Here is a 22,412-nt window from a genome sequence, read left to right as displayed (position 1 = left end):
AGTATCATGTTAGACCCGCTCGACATCCATTGCTTTCCTCCTCTCCAAGGTTCTCATAGTCATCATTGTCACCGACGTCCCACTGGGTCATTATTGTCACCGATGTCCCACTGGGTGTGAGTTTTCCTTGCCCTTATGTGGGCCTACCGAGGATGTCGTGGTGGTTTGTGCAGCCCTTTGAGACACTAGTGATTTAGGGCTATACAAGTAAACATTGATTGATTGATTGATCCTCTCATCAATGAAGCATACACACCAACACATGAAATAGTGGGCTTTCTAACAATTGGGAAGGATTGTGTCATGTTTGTCCTTAAACATAACACATACTAAAACAAAAAAAACCCCAAAAATTCCCCCCCCCCCCATCTTTTTCCATTTTCAATACTTTTTTAAAATGCTGCAGGGAGCCATTAGGTTTTCCTTAAAGAAGCCGCGGGTTGCTGACCCCCGTTTGAGTGCCAACAGAAATGTTACTGATGACGTAAACGCAACTCACATTTTACAACTGTACCAAAACAAAATACGCTGTACTATAACTTTAATTGAATATCCTGATTCATTAAAACCTAATGATATGTCACATTCATTAATAGGTAAGATGAATCTCCTCAAATTGTGCATTGGTGGCCCAGCCAGGACACCTTAAGTGTTTACACCTGAACACAATTTAAACATTATGACTGTAACATAACAGTACCAAAATAACACTTTTCCACTTTGCATCAGTCCATCTTAGATGAGCTCAGGCTCAGCCAAGCCGGGGGCATTTCTGGGTGTTGTTGATAAATGGCTTTGGCTTTGCATAGTAGAGTTTTAACTTGCACTTACAGATGAAGTTACTGACAGTGGTTTTATTGAAGTGTTCCTGAGCCCATGTGGTGATATCCTTTACACACTGATGTTGGTTTTTGATGCAGAAGCGCAAGAGGGATCAAAGGTCCGTACTATCATCGCTTACGTGCAGTGATTTCTCCAGATTCTCTGAACCTTTTAATGATATTACGGACCATAGATGGTGAAATCCCTTAAGTTTTTGCAATAGCTGGTTGAGAAATGTTATGACACAATTTGCTCACACATTTGTTGACAAAGTGGTGACCCTCGCCCCGTCCTTGTTTGTGAATGACTGACCATTTCATGGAAGCTGCTTATATACCCAATCATGGCACCCACCTGTTCTCAATTAGCCTGTTCACCTGTGGGATGTTCCAAATAAGTGTTTGATGAACATTCCTCAACTTTCTCAGTCTTTTTTGCCACCTGTGCCAGATTTTTTAAACATGTTGCAGGCATCGAATTCCAAATGAGCTAATATTTGCAAAAAATAACAAAGTTATCCAGTTTGTACGTTAAGTATCTTGTCTTTTCAGTCTATTCAATTGAATATAGGTTGAAAAGGATTTGCAAATCATTGTATTCTGTTTTTATTTACCATTTACACAAAGTGCCAACTTCACTGGTTTTGGGGTTTGTACATTTGACAACTGTCAGGGGAATAGTACCTAAACAAACAATACGTAAGATTAATCTCAACACATTTTGCAATGGTGGACCAGCCAGGACACCTTAAGTGTTTGTATCTGAACACAACTTTATGTAACAAAACTGCACCAAAACAAACATTTCTTACTGTCACTTTAATTGAAAACCCTGGATTAAATAAACAACATATTTTCCATTAATTGTAAAAAATAAGATGAATCAGCAAGAAGTTTAGAAGGGTGGACCAGCCAGGACACTTTAAGTGAATGTGTTAGTACAAACAGAAATGTTACTGATGACCTAAACACACACACGCAACTTACATTTGACAACTGTAGTAGTACCGAAACAAAATTATCCGTACTATAGCTTTAATAGAATACCTTGATTCATTACACCTAATGATATGTTGCATTCATTACACACATTTTGCAATGGTGGACCAGCCAGGACACCTTAAGTGTTTACACCTGAACACAATTTACACTTTATTACTGTAACAAAACTGTACCAAAACAAATATTTCTTACTATCCCTTTAATTGAAAACCATGGATGAAATAAATGAGATATGTTCCACTAAATATAAAAGTGAGAAGTTTGGAAGGGTGGACCAGCCAGGACACTTGAAGTATTTGTGTTAGTGCCAACAGAAAATGTTACTGATGACCTAAACACATTTATATATTTATCAGGATGCCACCCAAACGCCTCCCTAGGGATGTGTTTAGGGCACGTCCAGCTGGTAGTAGGCCACGGGGAAGACCCAGGACACGTTGGGAAGACTATGTCTCCCGGCTGGCCTGGGAACGCCTCGGGATCCCCCGGGAAGAGCTAGACGAAGTGGCTGGAGATAGGGAAGTCTGGGCTTCCCTGCTTAGGCTGCTGCCCCCGCGACCCGTCCTCGGATAAGCGGAAGATGATGGATGGATGGATGGATGTATTATCTCTAATTATCATGTTATATTTTAATTTGTGTTCTAAAGAAGAAACTACTTGCTCTAAAAAAACAAAAAAATACACTGAATTGTTGGGTTTGTTATTAATGTCAAATTAGTATTCAATAATAATACTTAATTTAAATGTTTTTACATCACAGCCCCCTCATATATCATTAGAAGAAAATGCATTTATTTTTGGTTAGAAGGATGAATATATCGTATATTTTTAGCACAAGTATTTTAAAATGTCTATTTTTTGCCATTAAATGAATAGAAATAATTCAAATATGTAGCATTAGGTGTACTTGACCTAATAACAAGTTTATTACAACTTCTAACTATAAAGTATTTACCTGATTAAATAATACTAATATTGAAATATTATATTTCACTATACTCTAAAGCAGTGGTCCCCGACCACCGGGCCGCAGAATAATTTTTTATTTTTTTTAAATTAATTTTTATTTTTATTTTTTATTTTTAAATTTTTTTTATTATTAAATCAACATAAAAAAAAAAGAAGACACACTTACAATTAGTGCACCAACCCAAAAAACCTCCCTTTTTCATTAAAAAAAATCCCCAATATTTCAACCCAATCGTATGGTAGGAATAACCCAACATTAAGTTATCATAACTCAACATTTTGGTTAAATAATTTAACGCAAAGGTTGGATTGAACAAATTAACCCAAAATGTTGAGTTAGAATAACTCAAATAAGGGGTTTGACGTTTCCTGAACGAGCAGTGGTGTTAAAATGGGGTTATTTTTTAAACCAAAATTTTTTAGTGTGTATTGACGCTTCAGGCCCGACGAGGCCCGGCCGTTGCAAGCGGTTGCCACGGCGACGATCCCACTCCAAAAGCCCTCCGCAGGTGTCAAAGAGGCCTCCTGTGCGCGGCCGCTATTAGGCGCCATTACCGCTGCAGAACTGAGCCGCTCTGTGCGCCGGCCCGCAACACACACTTTTCTATTCACGACACCTAATGGCCGACGAACTCGCCTTCAGTCGCGAAGAAAGGACGAGAATCCGACTCGGAACAAGCGTTCCATTCTTGCTAAAGCCGTCATTGTGCTGAGCAGCCAGGACAACAGGGAGGGCACGCCACTTCTGTGGTTATCGTCACATTTCTTTCCTCTTCCTTCTCAGGTGACATTACAACAATAAGACAAATACGCGCACTCGTAATTTAAATTCTCTCATACGCAAAAAACACCAAATAAAATCACCCAGTACACGTAAGTACGTTATGGACAGGACAATATATGCTTGAGAAAGTGTATTCTATGAGTAGTTCATGTATCGTTTACTACAATATTAAAGCATTTAAATTCCCTAGTACGCAAAAAACTCCAAATAAAATCACCCAGTAGACGTAGTTACGTTATGGACAGGACAGTATATGCTTGAGAAAGTGGATTTTATGAGTAGTTCATGTATTGTTTACTACAATATTAAAGCATTTAAATTCCCTTGTATGCAAAAAACACCAAACAAATCACCCATTACATGTAGATACATTATGGACAGGACAATATATGCTTGAGAAAGTGGATTTTATGAGTAGTTCATGTATTGTTTACTACAATATTAAAGCATTTAAATTCCTTAATACGCAAAAAACACCAAATAAAATCACCCAGTAGACGTAGTTACGTTACGGACAGGACAATATATGCTTGAGAAAGTGGATTTTATGAGTAGTTCATGTATTGTTTACTACATTATTAAAGCATTTAAATTCCCTAGTACGCAAAAAATGCCAAATAAAATCACCCAGTACACGTAGGTACGTTATGGACAGGACAATAAATGCTTGAGAAAGTGGATTTTATGAGTAGTTCATGTATTGTTTACTACAATATTAAAGCATTTAAATTCCCTAGTACGCTAAAAACACTGAATAAAATCACCTAGTACACGTAGATATGTTATGGACAGGACCATAAATGCTTGACAAAATGGATTTTAGGAGTTGTTCATGTATTGTTTACTACAATATTAAAGCATTTAAATTCCCTAGTACGCAAAAAACAAATAAAATCACCCAGTACACGTAGATACGTTACGGACAGGACAATATATGCTTGAGAAAGTGGATTTTATGAGTAGTTCAGGTATTGTTTACTACAATATTAAAGGATTTACATTCCCTAGTACGCAAAAAACACCAAATAAAATCACGCAGTACACGTAGTTACGTTATGGACAGGACAATAACTGCTTGACAAAGTGGATTTTATCAGTAGTTCATGTATTGTTTACTACAATATTAAAGCATTTAAATTCCCTAGTACGCAAAAAACACCAAATAAAATCACCCAGTACACGTAGTTACGTTATGGACAGGACAATATATGCTTGAGAAAGTGGATTTTATGAGTAGTTCATGTATTGTTTACTACAACATTAAAGCATTTAAATTCCCTTGTATGCAAAAAACACCAAATAAATCACCCATTACATGTAGATACATTATGGACAGGACAATATATGCTTGAGAAAGTGGATTTTATGAGTAGTTCATGTATTGTTTACTACAATATTAAAGCATTTAAATTCCTTAGTACGCAAAAAACACTGAATAAAATCACCTAGTACACGTAGGTATGTTATGGACAGGACAATATATGCTTGAGAAAGTGGATTTTATGAGTAGTTCATGTATTGTTTACTACAATATTAAAGCATTTAAATTCCCTAGTACGCAAAAAACACTGAATAAAATCACCTAGTACACGTAGATATGTTATGGACAGGACCATAAATGCTTGACAAAGTGGATTTTATGAGTAGTTCATGTATTGTTTACTACAATATTAAAGCATTTAAATTCCCTAGTACGCAAAAAACAAATAAAATCACCCAGTACACTTAGATACGTTACGGACAGGACAATATATGCTTGAGAAAGTGGATTTTATGAGTAGTTCATGTATTGTTTACTACAATATTAAAGCATTTAAATTCCTTAGGACGCAAAAAACACCAAATAAAATCACCCAGTACATGTAGTTACGTTATGGACAGGACAATATATGCTTGAGAAAATGGATTTTATGAGTAGTTCATGTATTGTTTACTACAGTATTAAAGCAGACATATGTAATAGTTCTACTCTACTACAATTACAGTATTTGTAACGAGACCTTTTTGTTGTTGCCATGGCGACAGGCCCGATACTTGATTGGTGTAAAAACTGTGGGCACTTCAATGGGGAGCACTCGTTTATTACTCACCCTAACTTTAGATGGATCCTCCTTCATGCCAATAGTTGCCTTGTTGCTCATGAAATTCAGAGTTTGCATAAAAATTTGTCGTAATTGACCATTTTGTTTAGAATTGTGTGTCACAAAACACGTATTTCAATTGTTTAATAAAGGAAGAACAAAATAACAGCAAAGTAATATTCTATCCATCCGTTTTCTACCGGGGGGTGCGGGAGCCTATCCCAGCTGCACATAACATTCATTTTATGCATAAGAAACAAGGACCTCGGCATGAAAGAATGTGTTACAAATTAAAAAGAGAGATTGGTGGGAAGTTTAAGAATAGAAACATTTTACATAAATATGCAGTATATTTTTTTATATATTTTATTTTTTTTTTTTACCCATCAGTCCAACAAAATAATACACAATAATACCCTAATAATATAATTACAATTCCAAAACCAAACATTCAGAATAGCAATCAACAAAGCAATTGAGAGGACACACTAACATGACACAAAACAATCCAAAAGTAGTCTGACAAAAATATCAACAACAGTATCAATATTAATAAGAATTCAAACATAGCAGTGATTAGAAATCCCTCATTTACATGATCATCACAGCTATTTTTAAAAATTAAAGCAAAATCATTTAAAAAATGAACAATAGTGTCACTTTATTTTTTGTGTTTTTTACTTTATACAACCATCATTACAAAATATGTGCTCTATAAATAGATAGATGGATAGTACTTTATTTATTCCTTCAGGAGAGTTCCCTCAGGAAAATTAAAATTCCAGCAGCAGTGTACAGAATTGAGATCGAATTTTACAAGTAAAAAGTAAAAAAATGGGGGTATAAATGGAAAAAAAATAAAAAAAATATTACAATAAGAATAAAAATAAAAAACAACAATGAGAATAAAAATATAACAGTAAAACAACAATATAACAAGAGAAACTAGCCAGTAGTGACCATGTTATGGGAAAGAAATGAAATGGACTTACATATTTAGGTATAATTCTTAAAAAAAAAAGTAAATTAATGTATCATTGCGATAATTGTTTATTAATTTTAATATTTTTCATTTATTTTAGCAGTATTTGTAAAATCTGTAAATTATAACACTAACCTGGATGTTCAGGTTTACGCTTTTATTTAAAGGGGTTTTATTTGGAAATATATGTAATAATCTCTCTTAATCTTTTTTTTTTCAACAATTTAGCAAAATATATATATATATATATACATATATATTTTTTATTTATTCATTAAAAAAAAAAATGTTTTATTGTGTTGTCCTTTGGACAGCACAAAAACAAAATACTTAAATTTTCAGGATTAATTTTTGTTTTTATTTTAGGTTTTTTATTTAAAACGTAAATAAATATGTTTCCTAATACAATAATAGTAATAGTATACTGTATATACATATATTTACCAATTTTCTATTTTAGTTATTTTAAATGGGGAGTTTTTATTTGAAGGCCTGAGGTCAACGAGGTGGTTTGCTTCGGTCAAAACAAGCAAAATGTCGACTCGAGCTTTTTCGCTCGCGCCAAGGCCGATGACACCTTTAAAAAAAAAAAAAAAAAGAAAGAAAAAAAAAGGATAATGGCTAACTTTGTAGGCGAGTGACACCTTGTCAAAAATTGAGAGAACTTGGCAGCAAACAAGCAGGATTATTTGGTCAATGTCACCCCGCATTCCGCCCAAGTGCAGCGGGGGTAGGCTCCAGCACCCCCGACCCCGAGAGGGACAAGCGGTATAAAGTGTTTGGATGGGTGACAAACATACACCCACATTATATATGTATGTGTGTGTGTGTGTATACTTCATACTACCATTTTTAACATCACACACACACATGATATATTATATATATGTGTGTGTGTGTGATGCTTTTTCAATATTTCGTAACCGCTGAGCGATTATCGGTAATGGACGTGCCGGGAAATGTGCAGCGCGTAGGAATGTCAAGCACATGTTGGGAAAGAAGGAGAGCGGCGAGAATTGGAACGAGCACTCGCAGGGTTAATCACAGCTAATTTCTTCGCCGCCATTTCCCTCTGTCACTTTATTATTGCAGCCTTTCTCTTTCGCGGGGGTAATCCGGGCGTAACGAGGCGCTGCCACGAGACATTAGCGGCAAGCGGACGCAGAGCAGAGTGGGAGGAGGTGTGTGGGACTCAATAATCTTTATTGTGCAAGAGAAAGTCAGCGAGGGAACTCCCTCAAGCTGCCCTCTGTTCTTTTAATGGACTCCTCGGTGGACACAAACATCACAAGTTCGCAGACTGGCCTCCATTTAGCGGTGTCACCTTTCGCGGGCCTCAACGGTTCCATCGCCGGCCGGTCCAAAGAACCGGCGTCCTATCAGCCGAATCAAAGGCGATTACACAGCTCGCCAGTCATGTCGGATCCGTGCGGCGGCGCTAAGTAGGTACCGCGGGCCGCAGCCCCCGAGGTCTCTGTTGATTCAGTCAAAGTGCTCTGTAATTTCTTTCAAATAATCTATTTTAACAAATAAAGAGGTCATTGAGGGAGCGCCCGGCTGCACGGCGCACGCTTTGGAAATGGTTCCTTAAGAGGCCCCGGCTGGCCAACGGTGCTCCCGCGCCCGGAGGAGGACGCCGTGCGGTGTTCAAACCCAAAGAGCAACACTGCATGTGGAGAAGAAAGAGCGAGCACTTGTCTCCGGTCATCCCCGACATTTGTCCACATACTTGGAGGCTCCACAGTAATGTCTTTTTCTCCTCAACATTTCTCCACATGGTGCAATTCACCAAACCACACACAAAAGAAATACAGTAATAATATTATTTGTGCATCCAAATATTTTTGTATCCAAATATTATTATTATTATTAGTTGTGCTAGGCAAAAAATTATTATTATGTGTGTGGCCACTTGTTGCTAATATCATTATTACATATTACAATATATATTATTGTTATTATTATTAGTGCATCCATGTTTTATTATTATTTGTGCATCCAAATATTATGATTGTTTGTGCGTCCAAATATTATTATTTGTGCATCCAGATGTTATTATTTGTGCATCCAAATATTATCATTATTTGTGGATCCAAATGTTATTAATTGGGCCCTGCGATGAGGTGGCGACTTGTCCAGGGTGTACTTCGCCTTCCGCCCGATTGTAGCTGAGATAGGCGCCAGCGACCCCAAAAGGGATTAAGCGGTAGAAAATGAATGGATGGATGTTATTAATTTTCATCCAAATAATATTATTATTATTTGTGCATCAAGATATTATTTGCGCATCCAGATATTATTATTATTACTTGTGCATCCAAATGTTGTTATTTTTATTAGTGCATCCAAATATTATTATTATTTCTGCATCCAAACATTATTATTATTTACTACTACAAATACCAAAGACTATAAAAATGGGACCCATTACCTCCCTGCTTGGCACTCAGCATCAAGGGTTGGAATTGGGGGTTAAATCACCATAAATGATTCCCGGGCGCGGCACCGCTGCTGCCCACTGCTCCCCTCACCTCCCAGGGGGTGATCAAGGGTGATGGGTCAAATGCAGAGAACATTTTTGCCACACCTAGTGTGTGTGTGACAATCATTGGTACTTTAACTTTAATTATTTGTGCGGCCACTTTTTGCTAATATCATTTTTATTATTATTAGTGCACCCATATCTTATTATTATTTGTGGATCCAAATATTATTATTTTTAGTGCGTACAAATGTTATTATTGTTTGTGCATCCAGATATTATTATTATTGTTTGTGCGTCCAAATGTTATTATTAGGGCTGCAACTAACGATTAATTTGATAATCGATGAATCTGTTGATTATTACTTCAATTAATCGATTAATAATCGGATAAAAGAGACAAACTACATTTCTATCCTTTCCAATACCTTATTTAAAAAAACAGCATACTGGCACAATATCCTTTTGACCTGCCAAATAAAACAAGGCAAGTGTTACAAAAATGTTTTTTTTTTTTTAATAAAGTGCACCATTGTCATGCACAATAGCAATAATTTTGCTTAGGGGGATTTCAAACCTGGCTATTACCTATTCCAACCATTCTGCAATGTTGGATGCTGAATGTCTTTCCTCTAGTGGCGTGGTCGTAAGGCAGATTGACTTCATGTTCCATTCGTCTCCAATTTAGTGGCATGTATTGCCAAGGCAGGCTACACTTGTTCACACATCAGTAGTGAGAACAATTTTGCTCTGGGTGGCTTTTATGTCAGTCTACACTGCATCGAATGTCTGCTCGTACTTCCTCTCCATCAGTTTGGTAAAATGGAGAGTGTATCCGGGGTTGAGGACGTGAATCATTTCTGTAAAACCTTCATCCTCCACCATTGATAGTCGCCTCGTGTCAGTTACCAACATATTCAGGATAGCATCAGTCAATGCAGCCGCTTGCTGTGGTGTGCACACCTTCCTTTGTAACAAGTCTCTAATGCTGGCTTGTTTCTTTCTGAAATGAGAGAAACCATATTATGAACGTACGTAGTAGCATCATTTACATGTAACTCAATACATACCCAGTTGATATTATTAATAATTTCTGACGTAAAAGACAAATACGCCACCACGTTAAAAAAAAACTTTACATAAATGGACATTGGAGTTGTAGAACACACCAATAATAACACAGACATGCAATACTCATCAGATCAGTACTGGATCAGATATTGTACACGTTTCCGTTGTGAATAATAAAGGATTCATTTTAGGCTGCCACTGAATAATAATAGCATGAAATATTCCAGCACTTTCATAACGTTTAGTTATACTAAAGCGTCACTCAAATCTAAATATATTTATATAGCTTTATCGGGTAAGGTTACATTGATCCATTACGAAACCAACCTGAGATATTTCTGTCTGTTACGTTTATTTCCAAATTGGTAAACGTGCGTTTCCTCTCTCAAAACGGACTCAAATGTGCCGGAGACACATTATCAGCCCCGCGTTGCAACAAAGACATAACGTTAACGTTAACTCACAAAAAAGCTGAACTTATGAATGCCTGTTGCCACTCATGACAACACAGAAAATGAAGAGGGCGCACTATCCAAAACGTTCTGAACACTCTGAAAGTTAATACACCACAGTTGCTGCTGCGCTTCCTGAAAAAAATCTCCTCGTTAACAAAATATTAAAAACACACAAAGACGGACACAACGGATCAATGTACTCGGACTATGGACTTAAAAAGTTACGTACTGTGAGTTCTTTTCGTCATTCATAGATCCAAAAGGCTTTCTATTCAGGTGCTCCCGAAGCGATGTAGTACTTCCGTACCACGCAAGGTCCATGCAGTGTTTAAAGTGAAGTATTCCCACACTTGTGACGACTTAGGTTGCACACTTTTCTCCAATGCAGCATTAACCTCCATATGTTTCTGCGCCGGACTATCCGTACTAATTTCCGCCATTTTTCCAATGTTTCCAAGCAAATGAGACTGCGTGGTCACGTGAGCTGCACATGACACATCATTGGCTGGCTTACTGCCACCTCATGAGACGTAGCCTCAGCGCCGCCTTGGCGCTGTTTTGTACTGTTTTTGTACTTATTTTGATTATTGTTTCTCAGCTGTTTACAAATGTTGCAGTTTATAAATAAGGGTTTTGGGGGAAAAAAAAGAGCCTCAGCGCATGTGCATTGCATACATCCAACGAATCAATGACTAAATTAATCGCCAACTATTTTTATAATCGAATTTAATCGATTAGTTGTTGCAGCCCTAGTTATTATTATTATTTTTTGTCCTGCCAAATATTATTTGTGCGTCCAAATATTATTTTTATTTGTCCATCCAAATATTATCATTATTTGAGCTACCAAATATAATTTTTTGTGCATCAAAATATTATTTGTGCATTCAAATATTATTATAATAACTATTATTATTATTTGTAAATCAAAATATTATTTTTGCATCCAAATATTATTATTATTATTATTATTATTATTATTATTATTATTATTATTTGTGAATCCAATTATTATTATTATTATTATTTGTGCGTCCAAATATTATTGTTATTATTTGTGCGTCCAAATATTATTTGTGCTTCCAAATATTATTATTTGTGCATCCAAATATTATTATTATTATTATTATTATTTGTGCATCCTAATATTATTATTATTATTATTAGTGCATCCAAATATTATTATTATTATTATTACTATTATTATTATTGTTCTAATTTGTGCATCCAAATATTATTATTATAATTTGTGCATCCAAATGTTTTTACCATTTGTGCGGCCACTTGTTGCTAATATTATTATTATTATTATTATAATTATTATTTGTGCATCCAAATATTATTATTATTATTATTATTATTGTTATTATTTCTGCATCCAAATATTATTATTATTATTTGTTCGGTCATTTGTTGCAAATATTATTATTATTATTCCATCCATCCATCATCTTCCGCTTATCCGAGGTCGGGTCGCGGGGGCAACAGCCTAAGCAGGGAAGCCCAGACTTCCCTCTCCCCAGCCACTTCGTCTAGCTCTTCCCGGGGGATCCCGAGGCGTTCCCAGGCCAGCCGGGAGACATAGTCTTCCCAACGTGTCCTGGGTCTTCCCCGTGGCCTCCTACCGGTTGGACGTGCCCTAAACACCTCCCTAGGGAGGCGTTCGGGTGGCATCCTGACCAGATGCCCGAACCACCTCATCTGGCTCCTCTCGATGTGAAGGAGCAGCGGCTTTACTTTGAGTTCCTCCCGGATGGCAGAGCTTCTCACCCTATCTCTAAGGGAGAGCCCCGCCACACGGCGGAGGAAACTCATTTCGGCCGCTTGTACCCGTGATCTTATCCTTTCGGTCCTGACCCAAAGCTCATGACCATAGGTGAGGATGGGAACGTAGATCGACTGGTAAATTGAGACCTTTGCCTTCCGGCTCAGCTCCTTCTTCACCACAACGGATCGGTACAACGTCCGCATTACTGAAGACGGCGCACCGATCCGCCTGTCGATCTCACGATCCACTCTTCTTATTATTATTTGTATATCCAAATACTACTATTTGTGCATTCAAATGTTATTAATTGTGCGGCCACTTGTTACTAATATTATTAATTGTGTATCCAAATATTATTATTATTATTTCTGCATCCAAATATTATTATTATTATTTGTTTGGCCACTTGTTGCAAATATTACTATTATTATTTTTGGACCCAAATACTATATTTTTATTTGTGCGTCCAAACATTATTATTATTACTTGTGCGTCCAAATATTATTATTGATTGTGCGTCCACTTCTTCCTAATATTATCATTAATATTTGTGCGTCCAAGTATTATTATTATTATGATTATTATTATTATTATTACTATTGTTATTTGTGTGGACACTTGTTACTATTATTATTATTATTATTATTTGTGCGTCCAGATATTATTTGTGCGGACACTTGTTGCTAATATTATTATTTGTATTATTTGTGCGTCCAAATATTATTATTATTATTTGTGCGTCCAAGTATTATTTTTATTTGTAGTGCGGACACTTGTTGCTAATATTGTTATTTGTATTATTTGTGTGTCCTATTATTACTATTATTTTGAGGCCACTCGTTGCTATCGTTAATATTATTATTACAATTTATGATTTCAAATATTATTGTTATTATTATTATTATTTGTGCGGGCACTTGTTGCTGGGAAGAATTCATTTGTGTCCAAAATTAGTCAAAATAAACTTTTGTCGTTACCATGGCAAACTACTACTTTTTAACACAACAAATAGAGCGAAGCAGCAACCAGTTAGTTGGCTATGTACCAAGAAAAGTATAAAAAAAAAATAGTGGTTCTTTATAAATGATAAATGGGTTGTACTTGTATAGCGCTTTTCTACCTTCAAAGTACTCAAAGCGCTTTGACACTACTTCCACATTTACCCATTCACACACACATTCACACACTGATGGAGGGAGCTGCCATGCAAGGCGCCAATCAGCACCCATCAGGAGCAAGGGTGAAGTGTCTTGCTCAGGACACAACGGACGTGACGAGGTTGGTACTAGGTGGGAATTGAACCAGGGACGCTCGGGTTGCGCACGGCCACTCTCCCCACTGCGCCACGCCGTCCACTTTACATAAGTAATTCAATATTTGAGTTAGTTAACAGATGAACGGAGAACTGCTTGCATGGGCAGTTGTTGCTAGGCAGAATTCTTTGGGCACTATCATGTGTGCCCCAGACTGGTAAATTCACGATAGATTTAACAACAACTGGTCCAATATGGAATATTTTGGAATATGGACTTCCGGTTGTTGCTAAGCAGAACCTGTGGGACACAATCACTTGTGGAATTTTCGCAACTGGATTATGCGTTACCATAGTAACCACACTTTAGGGTCGTCCGGTGGTTCCAATATTTCTACGAGAAAAATACTTTTGTTGTTAGTTACCATGGCGACGTGTGTCAAGGGGCTTCCTTTCTGCCAATTAGCAAACATATAGTAAGCAACAGTATCAAGAACTCAGACGGAGTAACCAAAGCGAACGACCACAACATATCCCAGGGGGCGACTTTTGGCAATATTAAGTGTATTAATTGTAAAACATAACCATAACTCTGGTCACCCAGGTGCTCTACATTGCCGCTCTGTCTCCGCCTGCCTGATGTCATGTGACTTGCACTGATGTCATGTGACTTGCACCTTCAGTGGAGGTCCGACTGTAAGGGGCCCGCTTGTGTAAACGCGGCCAAAGTACTTTGCTTTATTTGGCCTTGTTTGTGTGCACATGCACCACACCGCTGGGCAGCGAGATGCAGGGCCCGGCTTTCTCTCTCTCTCTCCTTCCTCCCTCGTTCCACGGCAACATGTTGTTGACGCTGCTGTCCAAAAACCGCCTTTCCCCGCCCCCCGTCATTAAACCTGTTTTCCTTAAGCCTCTCGGTAATTTAAGCCGCCAATTACGCGGAAACCTCAAAGATGGAACACACTTTGTTACGGGATGCTAGTTAGCCTCGGGTTTCTATGGATGAGATGTTTTTTTACTGCAGGAAATAATAGAACATGTAACCATCGCAAAGTATTTTATTGGTGCTACAGAGAAGATAAGTGTCATGCAAGCGTAAAAAGAAGTTAACCGCGGTTAGTATGAAGATGTAAAAATAACAACAATCTACAAACGTGGTAGTAAGCATGTGTGCTTTTTAACACTCTTAAGTGTCATACAAATGTAAAAAGAAGTTAACCACAGTTAGCATTAAGGTGTAAAAACAACAAAACAATCTAGAAAAAGAAGCCTAGTGAGGCGTGTTGCAGAAGTGCTTTTTACCACTCTTAAGTGTCATACAAGTGTAAAAAGAAGTAAAATTTGGTCAGCATTAAGATGTAAAAACAACAATCTAAAAAAAGGAGCCAAGTGAGGTGTGTTGCAGATGTGCTTTTTAACACTCTTAAGTGTCATACAAGTGTAAAAAGAAGTTAACTACGGTTAGCATTAAAAAGATGTAAAAGCAACAACAATCCAGAAAAAGAAGCCTAGTGAGGTGTGTTGCAGATGTGCTTTTCAACACTCTTAAGTGTCATACAAGTGTAAAAAGAAGTTAACCACGGTTAGCATTAAAATGTAAAAACAAAAGAACCCAGAAAAAGAAGCTGTGTTGCAGATGTGCTTTTTAACACTCTTAAGTGTCATACAAGTGTAAAAAGAAGTTAACCACAGTTAGCATTAGGATGTAAAAACAACAATCTAGAAAAAGAAGCCTAGTGAGGTGTGTTGCAGATGTGCTTTTTAACACTCTTAAGTGTCATACAAGTGTAAAAAGAATTTAACCGCGGTTAGCATTAAAATGTAAAAACAAGAGAACCCAGAAAAAGAAGCTGTGTTGCAGATGTGCTTTTTAACACTCTTAAGTGTCATACAAGTGTAAAAAGAAGTTAACCACAGTTAGCATTAGGATGTAAAAACAACAATCTAAAAAAAAAAGGCTAGTGAGGCGTTGCAGGTGTCCTTTTTAACACTCTTAAGTGTCATACAAGTGTAAAAAGAAGTTAAATGCGGTTAGCATTAAGATGTAAAAACAACAACAATCTAAACAAAGAAGCCTAGTGAGGCGTGTTGCAGATGTGCTTTATAACACTTAAGTGTCATACAAGTGCAAAAAGAAGTTAACTGCGGTTAGCATTAAGATGTAAAAACAACAACACTCTGGGGAAAAAAATAGCCTAATATGGAGTTAAGGCGCATTGCAGATGTGCTTTGTATCACTCTTAAGTGTCATACAAGTGTAAAAAGAAGTTAACCACAGTTAGCATTAAGATGTAAAAACAACAATCTAAAAAAAGAAGCCAAGTGAGGTGTGTTGCAGATGTGCTTTTTAACACTCTTAAGAATCATACAAGTGCAAAAAGAAGTTAACCGCGGTAGCATTAAGATGTAAAAACAACAAAACAATCTAGAAAAAAGAGCCTAATGTGGAGTTGAGGCGTGTTGCAGATGTGCTGTTTAACACTAAGTGTCATACAAGTGTAAAAAGAAGTTAACTGTGGTTAGCATTAAAAATATGTAAAAGCAAAAACAATCCAGAAAAAGAAGCCTTGTGAGGTGTTGCAGATGTGCTTTTTAACACTTAAGTGTCATACAAGTGCAAAAAGAAGTTAACTGCGGTTAGCATTAAGATGTAAAAACAACAATAATCTGGGGAAAAAATAGCCTAATGTGGAGTTAAGGCGCATTGCAGATGTGCTTTTTATCACTTTTAAGTGTCATACAAGTGTAAAAAGAAGTTAACTGCGGTTAGCATTAAGATGTAAAAACAACAATAATCTGGGGAAAAAATAGCCTAATGTGGAGTTAAGGCGCGTTACAGATGTGCTTTTTATCACTTTTAAGTGTCATACAAGTGTAAAAAGAAGTTAACTGTGGTTAGTATGAAGATGTAAACATAACAACAATCTACAAAAAATAGCCTAATGTGGAAGTAAGCAAATGTGCTTTTTAACACTCTTAAGTGTCATACAAGTGTAAAAAGAAGTTGACCGTGGTTAGCATTAAGATGTAAAAACATCAACATTCTAGAAAAATATAGCCTAATGTGAAGGAGGTAAGACGTATTGCAGATGTGCTTTTTAACACTCCTAAGTGTCATACAAGTGTAAAAAGAAGTTAACTGTGGTTAGCATTAAGATGTAAAAACAATCTTGAATAAAAAAGCTAATGTGGAGTTAATTCGTGTTCCAGATGGGCTTTTTAACACTCTTAAGTGTCATACAAGTGTAAAAAGAAGTTGACCGTGGTTAGCAATAATATGTAAAAACATCAACATTCTAGAAAAAAAAAAGGCTAATGTGGAGGAGGTAAAGCGTGCTGCAGATGTGCTGTTTAACACTCCTAAGTGTCATACAAGTGTAAAAAGAAGTTAACCGCAGTTAGTATGAAAATATAAAAATAACAAAAATCTACAAAAAAATAGCCTGATGTGGAATTAAGCAAATGTGCTTTTTAACACTCTTAAGTGTCATACAAGTGTAAAAAGAAGTTAACTGTGGTTAGCATTAAAAAGATGTAAAAGCAACAACAATCCAGAAAAAGAAACCTAGTGAGGCGTTGCAGATGTGCTTTTTAACACTCTTAAGTATCATACAAGTGTAAAAAGAAGTTAACTGCGGTCAGAATTAAGATGTTAAAACAATCTTGAATAAAAAAGCTAATGTGGAGTTAATTTGTGTTCCAGATGGGCTTTTTAACACTCTTAAGTGTCATACAAGTGTAAAGAGAAGTTAACTGCGGTTAGCATTAAGATGTAAAAACAACAATAATCTGGGGAAAAAATAGCCTAATGTGGAGTTAAGGCGCGTTGCAGATGTGCTTTTTATCACTTTTACGTGTCATACAAGTGTAAAAAGAAGTTAACTGTGGTTAGTATGAAGATGTAAACATAACAACAATCTACAAAAAATAGCCTAATGTGGAAGTAAGCAAATGTGCTTTTTAACACTCTTAAGTGTCATACAAGTGTAAAAAGAAGTTAACCGTGGTTAGCATTAAGATGTAAAAACATCAACATTCTAGAAAAAAATAGCCTAATGTGAAGGAGGTAAGACGTATTGCAGATGTGCTTTTTAACACTCCTAAGTGTCATACAAGTGTAAAAAGAAGTTAATCACAGTTAGCATTAAAATGTAAAAACAACAACAATCCAAACAAAGAAGCCTAGTGAGGCGTGTTGCAGATGTGCTTTTTAACACTTAAGTGTCATACAAGTGTAAAAAGAAGTTAACTGCGGTTGGCATTAAGATGTAAAAACAACAACAATCTGGGGAAAAAATTGCCTAATGTGGAGTTAAGGCGCGTTGCAGATGTGCTTTTTATCACTCTTAAGTGTCATAGAAGTGTAAAAAGAAGTTAACCACAGTTAGCATTAAGTTGTAAAAACAACAATCTAAAAAAAGAAGCCTAGTGAGGTGTGTTGCAGATGTGCTTTTTAACACTTAAGTGTCATACAAGTGCAAAAAGAAGTTAACTGCGGTCAGCATTAAGATGTTAAAACAATCTTGAAAAAATAGCCTAATGTGGAGTTAATTCGTGTTCCAGATGGGCTTTTTAACACTCTTAAGTGTCATACAAGTGTAAAAAGAGGTTAACTGCGGTTAGCGTTAAGATGTAAAAACAACAACAATCTAAACAAAGAAACCTAGTGAGGCGTGTTGCAGATGTGCTTTATAACACTTAAGTGTCATACAAGTGTAAAAAGAAGTTAACCGCACTTAGTATGAAGATGTAAAAATAACAACAATCTACAAAAAAATAGCCTAATGTGGAAGTAAGCAAATGTGCTTTTTAACACTCTTAAGTGTCATACAAGTGTAAAAAGAAGTTAACCGTGGTTAGCATTAAGATGTAAAAACAACATTCTAGAAAAAAAAATAGCCTAATGTGGAGGAGGTAAAGCTTGTTGTAGATGTGCTTTTTAACACTCTTAAGTGTCATACAAGTGTAAAAAGAAGTTAACTGTGGTTAGCATTAAAAAGATGTAAAAGCAACAACAATCCAGAAAAAGAAGCCTAGTGAGGCGTTGCAGATGTGCTTTTTAACACTGTTAAGTGTCATACAAGTGTAAAAAGAAGTTAGCTGCGGTTAGCATTAAGATGTAAAAACAACAACAATCTAAACAAAGAAGCCTAGTGAGGCGTGTTGCAGATGTGCTTTTTAACACTTAAGTGTCATACAAGTGCAAAAAGAAGTTAACCGCACTTAGTATGAAGATGTAAAAATAACAGCAATCTACAAAAAAAATAGCCTAATGGGGAAGTAAGCAAATGTGCTTTTTAACACTCTTAAGTGTCATACAAGTATAAAAAGGAGTTAACCGTGGTTAGCATTAAAAAGATGTAAAAGCAACAACAATCCAGAAAAAGAAGCCTAGTGAGGCGTTGCAGATGTGCTTTTTAACACTTAAGTGGCATACAAGTGTAAAAAGAAGTTAACCGCGGTTAGCATTAAGATGTAAAAACAACAACAATCTAGAAAAAAGAGCCCAATTTGGAGTTAAGGTGTGTTGCAGATGTGCTGTTTAACACTCTTTAGTGTCATACAAGTGTAAAAAGAAGTTAACCGCGGTCAGCATTAAGATGTTAAAACAATCTTGAAAAAATATCCTAATATGGAGTTAATTCGTGTTCCAGATGGGCTTTTTAAGTGTCATACAAGTGTAAAAACAAGTTAACTCCGGTTAGCATTAAGATGTAAAAGCAACAACAAGCCAGAAAAACAAGCCTAGTGAGGCGTTGTACATGTGCTGTTTAACACTCATAAGTGTCATACAAGTGTAAAAAGAAGTTAATTGCGGTCAGCATTAAGATGTAAAAACAATAAAACAATCTCGAAAAATATGTTGCAGATGTGCTTTTTAACACTCATAATTGTCATACAAGTGTAAAAAGAAGTTAACCGCGGTTAGCATTAAAATGTAAAAACAATAAAAGAACCCAGAAATAAGAAGCTGTGTTGCAGATGTGCTTTTTAACACTCTTAAGTGTCATACAAGTGTAAAAAGAAGTTAACCACAGTTAGCATTAGGATGTAAAAACAACAATCTAAAAAAAAAAGCCAAGTGAGGCGCGTTGCAGATGTGCTTTTTAACACTCTTAAGTGTCATACAAGTGTAAAAAGAAGTTAACCACAGTTAGCATTAGGATGTAAAAACAACAATCTAAAAAAAAAAGCCAAGTGAGGCGCGTTGCAGATGTGCTGTTTAACACTCTTAAGTGTCATACAAGTGTAAAAAGAAGTTAACCGCAGTTAGTGTAAAGATGTAAAAATAACAAAAATCTACAAAAAATAGCCTAATGTGGCAGTAAGCAAATGTGCTTTTTAACACTTATAAGTGTCATACAAGTGTAAAAAGAAGTTGACCGTGGTTAGCATTAAGATGTAAAAACATCAACAATCCAGAAAAAGAAGCCTAGTGAGGCGTTGCAGATGTGCTTTTTAACACTCTTAAGTGTCATACAAGTGTAAAAAGAAGTTAACCACAGTTAGCATTAAGATGTAAAAACAACAATGTAAAAAAAGAAGCCAAGTGAGGTGTGTTGCAGATGTGCTTTTTAACACGCTTAAGAATCATACAAGTGCAAAAAGAAGTTAACTGCGGTTAGCAATAAAAAATATGTAAAAGCAACAACAATCCAGTAAAAGAAGCCTAGTGAGGTGTTCCAGATGTGCTTTTCAACACTCTTAAATTTCATACAAGTGTAAAAAGAAGTTAACCGCGGTAGCATTAAGATGTAAAAACAACAAAACAATCTAGAAAAAAAGAGCCTAATGTGGAGTTGAGGCGTGTTGCAGATGTGCTGTTTAACACTCTTAAGTGTCATACAAGTGTGAAAAGAAGTTAACCACAGTTAGCATTAAGATGTAAAAACAACAATGTAAAAAAAAAAGCCAAGTGAGGTGTGTTGCAGATGTGCTGTTTAACACTAAGTGTCATACAAGAGTAAAAAGAAGTTAACCACAGTTAGCATTAGGAGGTAAAAACAACAATGTAAAAAAAGAAGCCTAGTGAGGTGTGTTGCAGATGTGCTTTTTAACACTCAAGTGTCATACAAAGAAGTTAACCACGACGCAGAAACTTTAAAACTCTCACTCTTACTTAAGTGATGACGGCCTAGTGTGATTTTGCAGATGTGCTTCACAACTTAGCCTTTTTCAACCCTCCTTAATTGTCACACACGCGCACAAAACACACTGTCAATGTTACGACACAAACTTGCCATGCAGGAGTGAACGTTGCCGTCAGACATCGTGAAGTGTTTGTGATTCTGAGGCGTGGAGGACAACAGGTAAGAAACTTAGGCAAAAAATACAAACATCGTCCCACAAACCGCAACGTGCAAAAAAGCCGAAGAGAACAGTCGCATGAGGACTATATAAGGGGGCATGATTAGTGTTGGCAGCAGGTGGGGACACTCATCAATAAAACAGAGTCTAATGTGTAAGCTCAGCGCTCTTAACAATGGGGACGTAAACATGGAAGGGCAGAAGCTCTGACAACATAAATAGACACTAATTTTAAACTATAAGCGAGACAAAACAAGTCCTGACCTGGAAGACGGGTCATGACAGTAAAAAGAAACACTGTCAACCAAGACAAATAACAACAAAACATTGAGTCTTGACTAAAAGGTGAAACTTAACGTGCAGCAGGTGTGCTTTGCAGAGTTTTGGCTCTAACGCTCTCTTAAAAGAAGTGGGTAATTTATTTTTACATATAAGTAAGAAATGTTAACCTATTTTATCTTCGTCAATTGTCATTAAGAGTTAAAACCAGCGGGATGTTTGGTTTTCAAGCTAAAGTTTGGTCATAATTTTGAATAAAACTGCTTCCCTCATCCGTGCTAATCGACCCGGAAATGAGGTTTTGTTTACAATCTTGCATGGCGTTCGCATGCAATACACTCTTCCACCACTTGTGGTAGTAATGACCACATTAGACAAGTAGCTTAAGTCATAGAGAGGTTTCTTAAGCGCAAAAATGATAACTAAAATGGTGAAGCTGTATTCTCATATGATGGAAAGTTTATTTCATTAGCATATATATTATTATTTGCTAATAATTTAGTTACAATTGCGTAACAGTATGCAAATATATTTTTCGAAGTCCCTTCTTTTTGCAGTGTAATTGATTCCTACTGTTTTGTAATCAGCTTGACCTAAGCCTTGATAATAATGACCGACCAAACAGAAGAAGTCTGTAGCTTAAGTCATAGAGAACTGTCTTAAGCGCAAAAAATATAACTAAAGTGTTGAAGCTTTATTTTCATTTGATTGAAAGTTGATTTACTTAGCATATGTATTATTATTTGTTAATAATTTAGAAAAAACAAGTGTATTTAATAAGCACATGTATTATTATTTGTCAATAATAAAAAAAAAAGAAAGAAACATTTTTTTTAAATGTACTTATAATTGCGTAACGGTATGTAAATATATTTTTCAGCATTTTTATAAGTTCCTTCTTTTTGCAGTATAATTGATTCCTACTGTTTTGTAATCAGCCAGACCTAAGCCTTGATAATAATGACCGACCAAACAAAAGAAGTCTGCAGCTTGAGTCATAGAGAACTCTCTTAAGTGTAAAAATGATAACTAAAGTGGTGAAGCTTTATTTTCATATAATTGCAAGTGTATTTAATTAGCATATGTATTATTATTTTTAATAATTTAGAATTTTTTATTTTATTTATTTAGCATATGTATTATTTGTTAATAATTGAG

At 36.0% G+C, this 22,412-nt stretch overlaps 1 long non-coding RNA gene across 1 annotated transcript in view; it reads left to right on the top strand.

The window, feature by feature from the left end:
* LOC133546095 (uncharacterized) overlaps nt 1-22,412 on the top strand; it is a 59,512-nt gene that overhangs the window by 20,949 nt on the left and 16,151 nt on the right. The window lies entirely within an intron of this gene.

The sequence above is a fragment of the Nerophis ophidion genome, linkage group LG29 (assembly GCF_033978795.1).
Source record: "Nerophis ophidion isolate RoL-2023_Sa linkage group LG29, RoL_Noph_v1.0, whole genome shotgun sequence".
Taxonomy (NCBI): Eukaryota; Metazoa; Chordata; class Actinopteri; order Syngnathiformes; family Syngnathidae; genus Nerophis; species Nerophis ophidion.
Note: the sequence above shows the minus strand (reverse complement) of the source record. Positions and strands in the feature narration are given on the sequence as shown.